Source organism: Idiotropiscis lumnitzeri, chromosome 20 (genome assembly GCF_059441095.1).
Source record: "Idiotropiscis lumnitzeri isolate Australia: NSW breed Sydney's pygmy pipehorse chromosome 20, RoL_Ilum_1.0, whole genome shotgun sequence".
In the NCBI taxonomy this organism is placed as follows: Eukaryota; Metazoa; Chordata; class Actinopteri; order Syngnathiformes; family Syngnathidae; genus Idiotropiscis; species Idiotropiscis lumnitzeri.
This window is the reverse complement of record NC_142410.1, coordinates 7,090,463-7,103,608: the sequence shown is the minus strand read 5'-3', so window position 1 is coordinate 7,103,608 and position 13,146 is coordinate 7,090,463. Positions and strand designations below refer to the sequence as shown.

General features: G+C 40.3%; 1 protein-coding gene across 1 annotated transcript in view; it reads right to left on the bottom strand.

The window, feature by feature from the left end:
* LOC148317365 (tripartite motif-containing protein 16-like protein) overlaps positions 1-13,146 on the bottom strand; it is a 52,551-nt gene that overhangs the window by 38,343 nt on the left and 1,062 nt on the right. The window contains exons 2-3 of the mRNA XM_088285173.1: positions 10,572-10,662; positions 3,128-3,199 (exon numbers count right to left, since the gene is read on the bottom strand). The gene's annotated coding sequence lies outside the window, so the exon portion shown is untranslated. The remainder of the gene's footprint in view (positions 1-3,127; positions 3,200-10,571; positions 10,663-13,146) is intronic.

Below are 13,146 nucleotides of genomic sequence, written 5' to 3'. Positions count from 1 at the left end.
TGAAGTAAATCAAACTGAGTTAACTGAGTTCTGATATTTAATCGTGAGAATTTTTTTTTTTTAATTAATCTTGAGTTAACGCTTTAATTTTGACAGCCCTAATACAAAGCCTTTAAACTATGAGCAAACTGACAACACATTGGTTTTTGTTCCAAATACATTTTCATGCAGAATCCAACTAAATTCTCAGCCAATTGTGCAGCGTTGACATTGAGCACGCCAGTTAAGTTGCCGTAAAAGAAAAGCCCAACAAAAACGCTTAACAAACATTAGTCTTTTTTTTTCCCCGCTCTTCTCCCCAGTCACCATTTTTCCCATCGCATTGAGACGCGATGGAAAAGAGGTTTACGCACAAAGCTGTAGTGTCTGCGAGAGATATGCCGGTGGAGTTTGGGCTCAGGGTAATCCTTTGTCACATACAATGTGCAAACATAATAACGCTCACGCGGCTCTAAAGTACAGTGTAATCAGCGCGAGCGTAGCGTCACGTCAAAAACATGATACTAGATAAGACGCTATAAGCTTGATATGCGTTCAATCCTCTTAAAGGTCCTCTTTTATCATTTTTGGTTTTGAATTTTGGGGAATCGTTGATATCATTTTATGGGCTTTGCGAGATAATTTGGGTGGAAAATGAGCAGGCTGCCCTTTTTCCAAGCGATATTTTCTTTGGACAGAAAGAACTGATTTTGAATGGTTTGTTTTCTGATTAAAAAAAAATATTGAACAAGTATTGGGTCTCTGTGATCTTTAATATGTAATGAAAAACATCTTTAAAATGTTTTTGTGTAAAACTAATAATGAAAATTAAAATTAAAATCAAAATGCTTTAAAAAAAAAATTAATAAAACTAACTGAATTACATCTTAAGTTTATAAAACGAACCAAATCTTTACGCCGAACATTTGTTTTATTTTTGTCCATATCAAATAATTTTATACATGAGCTTCCGCGGTTTGTTCCAATAAAAATATTTATTAACAGACGAAGGTAAACATTAATGACTTTTTTTTTTTTATCTAGCACTTGACAAATGTGAAAAATAAATAAATAAACAAAAACCTAAAACTAATACAACCTACAGAAAAAAATAAGCATTTTCTTAAAATTAAATAAATAAATGAATAAAGAAATAAAAAAGTGAATACATTTTTTTTTAAATAAATTTAAAAAAATCACAAACTATTATATATTTTTTTAACCCCCCTTTTATTGACTATGGCATCCAATCCATAACCTGCCTTGGTGTCACACTTAAAACATTTCCCAGACTCATTTTGACATGCACTAAATAGTGGGATTATTGCATGACGATGCAAGAAAAAAACTCAACGCCTCATAAACAAAGCGTGTTTACCTTTTCTACCCCCGCTAATAAAACCAGGATTTGAATTGTAAGAAGCCAAAAGACACGGCGGGAAAGCTACAACTACTTAGAATCCCTTACGCGGCTTTTATGTGTCTTTTGCATTTGTTACATAACGTATCAAATATGTATGTCACGGAGTCAGTTTGGAAAATATGCCGACGCTCTGTCCACATTTTGGACCGCATTCATTCGGGGTGTATAAATGCGAGCGTGTGAGTCAAGACCTCACATATTTGCTCATTTTAATCATTTTAGGAGGCACTGCGGCACATCTCGAATCTTCATTGGCATTAAGTGCATGTTCCAGTAAAGGGGAGCGAGCTTTTATAGTCTTCCTACTTGACCTCCTCTCTGTGCACACACCAATCTACTTCATCTCCGAGCACACTCCAAATCACTGTCTGGGCCAATTTCCCATCCCACAGTGACATGACAGCTCGGCCTGGCAGACATTTTTGACTCAGCTTGGGATCTTAAGGAGATGATCACGCTGGATGATGCCACTTTATCGCAGCAGCCTTCAATTTATAGGAACCACAACACAGGGAGGACGCTGCCACCTGGCTACACGGATTAACACACACACACACACACACACACACACTCTCCCAAGGCCATAAACACTCATTATAATGTGCTATGTCATCTGCTGTGGGTTTGGCCTGGGAATTACGCAGCCCGCAGTGTTTTCCCTGACTTGGCGCACATGTAAGTATGTGTTAGTATCAAAGCAGCTTTCTGGGATGCAACGGGATTATTGAGTGTGAAGACGCGGAGCTGACGTCTTGTTTGATAAGATACGATCTATTATATTGCGTGGCCTAGTGAGTCGAACGTTGCTGTTCTCTCCGCTCGCCTCAAAGCGGAAGACGGGCCATGTCCCATTTGTCCTGCTTTCATCCAATGAGCGGAAGTGCGTACACAAGTCGTCGTTGAGAAGACAAAAGAAACACAGTGGAGCAGGTCGTGAGTTGTCACGTATTGGAGAAAGACACAAAAGAAAAAGAATGCAAACAAAACCTTTCCACACGTATTAAAATTCATGGAAATGCATGACTACATATTGCTGCGACGTTTTAAGTCAAATATCCGTTGATTGGAACTCATTAGCCCATCTATGGCGTTTTTCCATTATGCGTTTATGAGACTTTAAAGCAGTTATGTGATTGTTTTCAATGCATATCATGTAATTCCCTCTTTTATATGTTTGGTTTGACAGTAATTCTTTAGGGAAAATGATCTTCCATACTAAAAAAAAGGTGAATTCAAGAATTGACCTCGTGAGAACAAACCATCCATCTCTTAATGAACTTCAGAACAAACAATGAAAGCTGCTCATTCTCAATGACCTGAATTGAATTGAGATAATCGCCAAGGACATGAATATTAATAGTTTAGCTGGTGGCTTTGCTGGTGCTTCATGCAACGCTTCCATTTAGCGTATGACACTTGCATGTGCGCTTTTGACGAAAGCCGCTGTTACATGTTTTTCCCCGATTGAAACATACTTCCTGCCCACTAGTTTGACTTGAAGCCAACTTTTGCAGAAAATACAAATATTGCGCACAACTCTGAACAGTAACGTTAACCCAGAGAAGTAGGTGAGTCACGGTTACCACGGCAACATTGGAGATGCTACAAGACGATGTCTCGTCACAATGATTCTCTTGTCATTTGATGGCCGACTTACTAAACTGCATGTACGAATTCTTACAGAACATTTACACTGAGTCACTGATGACGGAGTGGCCCACTCACCTGATTTGGGTGCAGGGAGCGTGGTTTCCGTTCTCACTTGTCTGCCTGTTGCTCTGTGATTGACTGGCAACCCTGAGAAAGAGAAGTGGTATGAGAAATAAATGGGATGGACATTCTGTAGCTTATTTCTGATTTCTGATTTACATATGCAAATGTATCAGAACAGAAATGTGGACACGGCATTTGGCAGTTAGAACCAATTTCCACTTGTATGCAAAGAAAATCGGGATGTGAGCGTTTTCATCTCTGTTCTAGTTTATTCCAAAGGTCTTTGATGGGCCTGAGGCTCTTTGGCACATTTTTTTTTGCACTCCGCAAATATCTCAGCATGCATTTAAGGCTGAAGCATTTCAAGCTTTAGACTCTTCCCACAAGGTCGGAAAGAGAATTTTCCAAAACGTCTTAATTTATTTTGTCTAAATGGGCTCTCATACACCCCACCCACGCCTGTCATATACAATACATAACCCCTGCGGAGCCAAGGCCCATGTTTCCATTAGAAGATGCTCACAGCACACCACTAAACCAAAAATGTCACAAAAATTATGTAATGATGATCTTGTTTCAATTTACTCGGACATTTACTTAGTGTATGAATGAAAAATGGATGATACACAACAAGAATTAACATTTCGCCTGTCCTGAGCATTGAGAAATCAACAAAGATACATTTTTTTGTAGTAATTAAATAATTTTCTGGCAGTTATCAATCATTTCATGATTTAGGGGGAATGTATAATATAATGTGATATTCTGTCATTTTTTTTTTTTTTTAACATTCTGCCACCGAAAATCCCTAAAATAGCTATTAGACTTTTTTTTTTATTTATTTTTTTTTTTACTGCAAAATTCGGTGCGTTTATGGTTATGGGAAAGACCTAAATTGTGATTTATTTGGCTGACATATAAATGAAACAAACAATTTCAAGAGGACATTTGGATTGCACACTAATTAAGGCATTTATCCTGACCTCTAATTAATTTATTAAGATGCGTGTCTCGCTACTTTTGTCCACATAGCGTTGAGCACACAGCTGGTAGAAGTTGGCCTTGGAAAAAGGCACACGCGAGTATAAATGGGTCAGTGCTACAAAGGCCCTCAGTGGGGACTTACTTGAATTAATTCGCCTCTTAATATCAGATATGTTACTAGGGAATGCCAATTATAGAAGCCATCAATAAAATATGCAAACAACACACAACTGTCACCATCGTAGTAGAGTTCAGAGTCACTATTTAATAACGTCAATAAAATATGAACAAGGGCACAGTTAAAACGTGGTACTTAAAAAAAAAAAAAAAAAAAATCACAGATTTTAAGTTACAGCCTATGACAATGGGCGGTTTAGATTGACATGACAACACGTGGCTGAATTTATTGAGAAGATTTGCATTCATCTTTACATTTTGCGAATACCGAACCATTGGTATGCATAGGCAATGAGCACCTATTAGAATTTAGGGTAGAATTATAGATTAGTGCTATAGCATTTGCTGTCCTTGACTGCCCACCACTGCTGTATATAATGTAGATAATGTTTGGTCTTGAAGAGAGGGGCAGCATCACCATATGTGGCCGACACACACACACACACACACAGACAAACGTACACAGTATGTAACAGAGGCGTTCGATACCCAGCAGTTCACTGAAGGGTCACTTACAACACTGCAGCTGCCTGTCACTCAAATAAACGCACGCACACACAAAGACACACACTCCAATCCCAGTGGGCTCTAGTGTTTTTGCCTTTGTTGGAAATTATAGCGGCGATTTTCAAGCGCGTCGCCGTGGCAACGACGGGTTTGATGCATGTTGAGAGAACGTGTTGCGCCGCCGAGATAAGAGGTGGGCGGAGTTATGATAGGGATGGAGGTGCGGGGAAGGGGAGCGGGGGGGGGTTACATGTGCTCGAGTCCATATGATGAATGGATATGAGGAGTGTGCTTGGGACGTCTCATCCAGATAGAAGGAGGCCCGAAGATCTGGGATGAACCGTTATTGGCGCACCGTGAACCGAGAGAGTGAGAGCTAGCGAGAGAGAGAGAGAGAGAGAGAGAGGGGCAGGAGCGTGTGGTGCTATTTTAGTCTGGACGTTGTCATGGAAACTGCAGCCTCACTACAAATGGAGACGTCCAGAACACATGTATCGTCGGACAAATGGCGCGTAGGGCCCAGCATGATAATCGGACGCGGACGCATACAGCGTCATGCTCTCTGTCTGTGAACACACACACACGCACACACCAACACACACATCACCCTACAAATATGAATAGGCATTAAGTGTGGGGTGTTAGTTGTGTTTATAATTTTTTTTTATCTTTTAATAACAGCACTTTCCTCACAAGAATCCTTGTCTGATCCTTCCTTCCCTCCATCTCCTGCACTCTGAAGGACGGAGGTATTCCCACATTTCTCTGTTGCTATAGCAACACCGCAGCGAGAACGGGAAGGAGAGGACGCAGGGAGAAGGGGGGGGGGGCGTGCAGAAAGAGGCCTAAAGATGAGCGGATGTGTGAACAATGCTAATTCTAACGTGATGGTGAACTCCCCGCTCTAGTCGCATCGCACAATCCGCAGCCTCCGAAATTTGCATAATAGCCTGTGGGAATATATTTGCGTGTTCAAATAATGCACTGGAACTTTTTCATTTTTTTTTTTTTTCTCAGTTGAAATGTCACCAAGCACAAACCTGCGCGCGTGTACGCCGATTTCCGTTTCATGCGTTCAATCATCACACAGCATCGTCAAAGCATCCATGAGACAAGAAGATGCATCTCTGTGGAAACCATATTGCAGCCAGGGGAAGGCCAAAGCTATTTCGCATCAATGTCATCATCCCATTCGATCAGGATGGAACACATTTGTATTATGGCTTCGTACACACACACATACAGTACAAGGCCCTAGAAGAAAGCAGTGTTGCATCATGTTGAGATGCATCACTGCGCCGCAGAGGAGGCGAGCACCTTCCCCCGTCGGTACACGTGTTTGAGCAAAACTCAATAGATGCATATCATATCTAATATTCTGTCATTAGTGCCCAATGCTTTTATGCTGTTTGGTACGTGAAGCAGTCTGCTGCATGTCAACTGTCTCGCTTGTCCTCTGCCAGCAATCAATAACTCATCTCTCCACGTCAATATTCCTCTGCCCCTTGGGACTTAAATGTCCTTCTTTAGGACAGAAGGAGAATTGGCAAGATGGCAGTGACGGGATGGGAAGCGCAGAAAGTGGACTTTCTTCCGCTTTACTCGTGATTTCGGTCGGTGTGCTGAGTGGAATCTTCCAGTTTGGGTCAGTGATGACGTGGCATTTATATTTAATGAAGAACATGGTTTTACCAGACAGACATTTAGATGCATAGCATGATATCTTTCTCTCAATCAAAAATTCATTTTGCAATCCAAATAATGGGACTTGTGGTTTCAAAAATGTATTTAAAGAAAAGTGTTCGCTTAAAAGTGTTTTGTTTTGAATGCATACAGAAATCTAAACAAAATGTATTTTAGACTTCCACTTTGACTCATGATCATACAGAAATATTTATTATGTGGTTTTGGGAAAATATATGATACTTCTGCATTAAATTAGTTTTTCCCCCAAATTTTTTTGTCAACACAAAGAGAACATTTTCCATTCTAATAATCATTAATATGTGTTTTTATTCCAATATATTTTTAAACATATCTTCTTGAATGACGCAATAAATTGTCATTAAAAAAAAATAATAAGGCACAAGTTTCAACTTGGTCCAATTAAATGTGTTGATACCTAAACCGAACCAGAATGTGTTGGACGGAACGACTCAGATCTTCCTGTAGACTAGCACGAAATAATGAATGACTACAAACTTGTACTAAATAACACATTGGTTTTAGCATTTAGCATTACTGTGCGAACATTTTTTTGGGAGTAAAATCAATTCTATTAAAATTCAAATGAATCATGGCGCGTGTTTCTCCTTGCGTTTGAAACTATAAACATTTGACATGTTTTCACTTTAGGAAAAGTGATTTCAAACAACCATTGTGCCGGCAAACACAACGAGCAGCATAACAATGCTAAGCTAACAGCTAGCCATCTCCAGCTTCATATTGACCCAAGAAACATGAGAGGGCTTTTAAATTTCTCATTTAATTAGCAGGAAAGCAAACAAATTACCCCAAATGCCAAGCTCTTATAAGCCGTGTAAAAACCTAGCGTACTCCTGGGGCATGAGGGGGCTAAGTAAATGTTCCGACATAATGCGCAGCGCCGATAAAAGCCAAACGCATGGAGAGTCTACAGAGTAAAGACATCGCCTCCATCAGACGTTATGGTAAATCAATAATCAAGTAAGTATAATCTAATAACGGCATCCGCACTGAGCCCGAGTGTGTGTTTGGGTGAGTGGGCGTGTATCCACAGGGGAACGTTTTGCTACACACTGTACATTCCTGCAGTAATTACTCCGAGGTGTCTGCGCGCTGTGTTTTCTGCAAACTAAATATTCATGGGACAGTAATCGCTGTCACTTCATCACATACACGACAGAGGATAAAGGCATTAGAGGACAAGTGCTACTCGACATATATAAATATAGACAACTCCGGTAAAAAAAAAAAAAGTGTTTCAGTTATGTGTGAGAGCGTTTGAGGATTTTATATGAGAGCATTTCAGGAATGTGTGAGAGTGTTTCATCATTGTGTACCTGCGTTTCAGTTTCCTGCAAGAGTGTGTTTTAGTACTGTGTGAGTGTTTCAGTTGTGAGTGCATTTCAGTAGTTGTATGTGAGAGAGCTTTCAGTCATTTATGTGAGATTTTAGTAGTGTATATAATAATGTTTCAGTGAGGCAAATAATTTCCATTTTTCTTTTGTGGGCTTTAAAAGTGAAATGAGTAAAGTCAAGTGGTCATCACGCAGCATGAGTGTAAGTAACCTTTTCACGCACATCAGCAACATTTGTGTGCTTGCACAAACAATCAGCTTTTTTTCCCTCTCTCTCTCTCGCTCTCTTGCTCTCTGTAGGTTACATGCCTTGTTGGTCAGGCTGATTGTTTCATCCCCGGAGGTGGCGAGAAACTCTGCAGGCTTGTGAAATCTTGTGACACATACTGGATAGATAGTGACGCATGTCCACTCGAGCGACGTGGCCACTGGACGTATCTGTGCTGCAGCCACACGAGAAATCGCACAGAACTTTGGATGGAGGAATATTCCAAATTATCTTTCTGCCTGTCTTTTTCTGCATCTTTATAACTGTCTATCCAGCTATAAAAAAAATAGACCTATGCGTGGGCTGACTAATAGTATAGATTTGCGTATAAAATATGACATTTTTGAAGGTTTTGACCCAATGGCATAGCGAGAAGAGGCCTTTTTCTGCATCTGGCAGAAAACGGCGCTACGACCATGTCTCTATTTTATTTTAGCATCCATTAAACAGACAGAGAATATACAGGTTTCTGGTGCCATGACCCGGATTCAAACTGAGTTTGCATGCTCATTGCTTTTAATGTACAATTTCCACTCACATCGTATCAATTAACAGTAATCGTTAGCATTTTTGTAAAGGTAGAATTGCTGCTGCAGATCTGATATTACATCAGTCGTAAAAAAAAGCACAGGTGCACCTAATAAAGTGTCCAGCGAGTGTTTAGCTACTTGCAGTTAAAAGCAACCGTGTCATCTTAAATTGCTGTCTTTCATCCATCTTATTAAGTCAAGTCAGAGCTAAAAGTGCTCCATCCTCACATAAATAGGAACAGGATTATCATTATATTTAGATGGGATGTTTTGCTCTTGCCGCAACCCACACAGCCACATCAAATATGTCCGCCCTGTGCTTATTTATCTGCCTGTGAAGTGTGAAGGAACGAAAGGCTTTGGCATTTTTCATGGCTCCCGACGCGAGCGCAGAGAGAGAGAGACGCGGCCCGCAGAATGACACCTCGGCTTCGCAGCGGAGTTGATGTTGTGTCAGGTTCCCCACGGACCGCGCAGCCTGTCTACGGGCCACGGGGGCCGGGGGATTCCCTCGAGAAGTGCGCAGCTGGGACGTTAGTTATTGAATTTGAAAGGGAAAGACAGCGAGCAAGGAGTTGTGTGCACTATATGGGACACTGCAGTGGAAAGTCGACATTCTGCTCATTGAAATTAGCATTCCGAGGATTGCTTTTAATTCGGGTAAACGCACAAGTTCCATACTTAGCTATTATTTATATGTCAATTAATTAATAAGTGAATGGCATTTTCAACATATTGTACTTTTGTCTTGTTTTTTGAAAGATATTTTCATCGTCCACCTCATCAACTAAGTATAATGAAATATTAAGAATATTTATTCAGATTATTATTTTTTGCACGCGGAAACAAGCTGCTGATACTTCATTCTTCAAGATGTGATTCAGCTTAATCAAAAATTCCATCTCATCTAACACGGTTCTTCACCGTTTTGGATTTACTCATACATAATAACTGCATTGGCAAATTAGCCAACTTGTTCATAATTAGGCTTTTAATTAGTCAACGGGCGATATTTTTAGAGAAGCCAGCACAACACCATGTTTGTGCGCCGTTATTATAATAACAGATATTTTGTGGTCGTGCAGTCGGTCAAATCTGTTTACAATTTCTGTTTACTAGCCAGCTGGCAAACGCAGCCTAACAAGATTTGTTATAAAACCACGACATGTGTATAGTTTATCCAAAAGTAGCACTTATCGCAATGTAACGGGTCACGAGGGGTGGCTCACATTTCTAGAGAGGATGTGTACATTTGTGTGTTTTTGCCAGAGGTAATTACTTTGAAATAACATCTTCTTTTCCCTATTGTCACATTTATTAATAGTGCTGATATGTGCAAACTCTAGAAAAAAAACCACCAGAAGTAACTGCATTATATTGTCTATATTAAGATAACCACACAGGGAGAGTAAATAAGCGCAAAAAGATGTTTAATGGCATTTTTTTTTTCTTGTGTGTGTTTTGTTTTGCTTGAAATGTGAGCACATACTGTAAAACTCACTTCACATTAAACAGCGCTTTGGGTGGACAATATTTCAAACAACCGCAGCTAGCCTCGCTTAAGGCTAACACTGAATAGCATCTATGTTGTGTTGCCGTAATCCAAAATATAATAGGACTCACAGTCATATTTTAATTTCACCCTCAGTGAAGAACGACTAAATATTAGTGCCGTGTGGCTGAGTTGAGAGGAGCTGAGATGTCTCAATGAACAGTATAGCTATCGGTCTTCTAGTGCCCGCAGATAGCCAAGGCAGGCCATTTGTGAAAGGTCGGAAACAAATGTTTACGGCAGATTTATTTTCCAATGGATTAGATGGCGTTACTTATTAGAATTTGTGTCTTTTTTAATTATTTACATCATGTCACATTATATTGTGAACACACGTGCAAAAAAAAAAAAGACAATTATTAAGACAATTATCTCTTACCTTTCAGGTTAGTCTGTTTCCTGTCTTGTCATTCCAGCAGTCAACAAGAGCCCATATTATTAAGGATGTCTTGGGGATAATCCAGATGTCTCTGTCGGCAATGGATGGAACACATAGAGCAGAACTGCACTTGAAGGCATCATATGTATTGCGATGTACAACTTTGTTCAGTATTAAAGTCTCACCTTTTGAGCTTCTTTGAAAAAGCGCTCATACGATTTCAAACAGGTTATACAACCTTCAAGACTACCCTGCAAATGTTATATGCAAATGTCATATAACCACGAGAACGTATTTCATCATTATAAGAGGGCCTTGAAAAATAATTGCACGTTAAATCGCAATATTGCTCAAAAAATTGTTCCAAATCGTTTCGCCAAAGCGCTCAGTTCTCCACGGTAACATTCGGGTGGAAACATCGGCACCATGGCGGCGGTGCAGACTGCACGCTCACACATGAGACATTATCTCGTATGCTCTTTGAAATCTGACGACAGGGCCGCCAAACGGATCACATCAAGGGAGAGGCCATATGTTATGTCTTTAGCCTTCATTTATATTCCGAGTGTGTCCAGCCCTGCTTGCGAGATGCGTCTGTCGGGGCTACGCTCACGTTTACTATGATATACATCAGCGTTTTAATGCGATGCACAGCCCAACAACAACAACAACGACAACAACAACAAAAAAAAGCCAGTCTGAGAATAAGCCTGGCCGCGTTTGAGACAACCTGACTCACTTGATCGATTGCTCCACTTGTGAGATTATACTGCGGGGCAAAGCGCAACAGATTCACTGTTAAGCATTGAACAGAATGAGCTGGTGTTTGTTGACATGGGAGACGTTTCTTTAATAACAGACAACAGAGTCTCGTGGGTTTTTGTCAGAGTCAGACGCCCATCTCATATTATTATACTCGACTATGACTAGTTGTCAATGTTGTGTAATCGATACGGACCTGCGAGTGAGGGGGGGGGGGGGGGACATGAAATTGCTCAGCAACACCGAAAGAAGGCTTCAACAGTGACAAGAAAGCCACAAAATAACATACAAAGCTGGATTACAGTTACAAACGTGTTTATCGTACGTGTCGTCAGGTAAACTAGAAAGTATTTGTGAATGCTGAGATTTCATCAAACAGAATTAACTGTGGACTGGAACAGTTAATACATCACAGCATATCAAATCTGCCCCCCCAAGTGGTTGTGAGCGGCGCGGGACATCAAACGAATCGGATTGGATACTTAGATACAAAGTCGGATATTTAGGAACTAAAACGAGTGGAGAACCACGAGGCTGGATTTCCATTACATAGTTTGAGTGAGAGAATTAAGATTTTCGCTGCACAATTTGGAGCATGAAGAGGAAAAAAACGCATTAAAACTGAATCATGAAGGACTCCGAAAAATACGATACATAGATGTAACTACCTGGCCCATTTCTACTCCACTACAGCATGTAGTTAGCTAGCGGCTAGTTATGCTTATACTCACCGCAAATGCATCTTACAGAACCCAAATTTTTATTTTGCGTTATTCAAGCTAGTGTAATATGTTGGAATGCAAAGCATTGTGGGTATCTAACTAACAGGAAGCATGTGCTCAAATATCTTTTTGAGGTGACACAGCCTGTTAGTTCACAAGCTAGCTGGTGGCTAACACCACGCATTACTTTTAAACGACAAAGCACGGTGCATGCAGCATGACAACCAGTTTGGTATATACGGTATTCCAGCCAATGGCGGCTTTGAGCGGATATATTTTCATGGCTTGAACATGTGTAGGCATTAAGATTTGTGGTATTTGATTGACAGTTGAGCAGAGTGTGACTTTAGCGCATTGAACGGACTCGCGGTTAGGAGCTGATTTTGAAGCCTCCTTTTATCTACTTGCAGATTTTTTTTTAAATCATACAATTTTGGTTGTTATAAACACTCTTCTCTGTAGCGTGTCAAATTTACAAGACGTGTTTATTTTCACTTTACGGGGACTTTAAGAAAGTCGTACATGTAAACCAGACATGAGTACTAAATCAGATTTGATCGCGTTATAATCCATTAAAGAGGAAGTCAAGTCAAATTGTTTTCCTTCCAATATGTTCAATGTGCGTCAGTAGCCTCAAAACGTTATTCTGATTAACATTGCACTTTTGGGAAAGTACATCCGTTTTCATCCACCTCAGGCAGCAAAGTGTGTATGGTTGTTACCTGAGCCTTTAGGCACTGTGGTGTTATTTTCAGTCGACAGCAGAGGGCGGTGTAACGTCAAAATGGACGGCCCATAAAATGGATAAAAACTAGGGCTGTAAAGATTAATCGAAAATGTGCTGTAAACTGCACACCTACGCTACTTAATACAATGTAAACTTCTCTTTCAGAGCAACACAGCAGTGATAAGCGAACATTTATGAAGAAAAAACGTTGCGGCTGGCGCCTGATTTAATTTACAATAACATAATTTCTGACATAGCCAGCTATAGTTAGCATGCACAGGCTACCGTGTGCGTCTGATGGAACGTCGCACGCGATGTCCTGTTGTGGTACTTAAACATTACGTAGCGTCTACTGTGGGTTGTA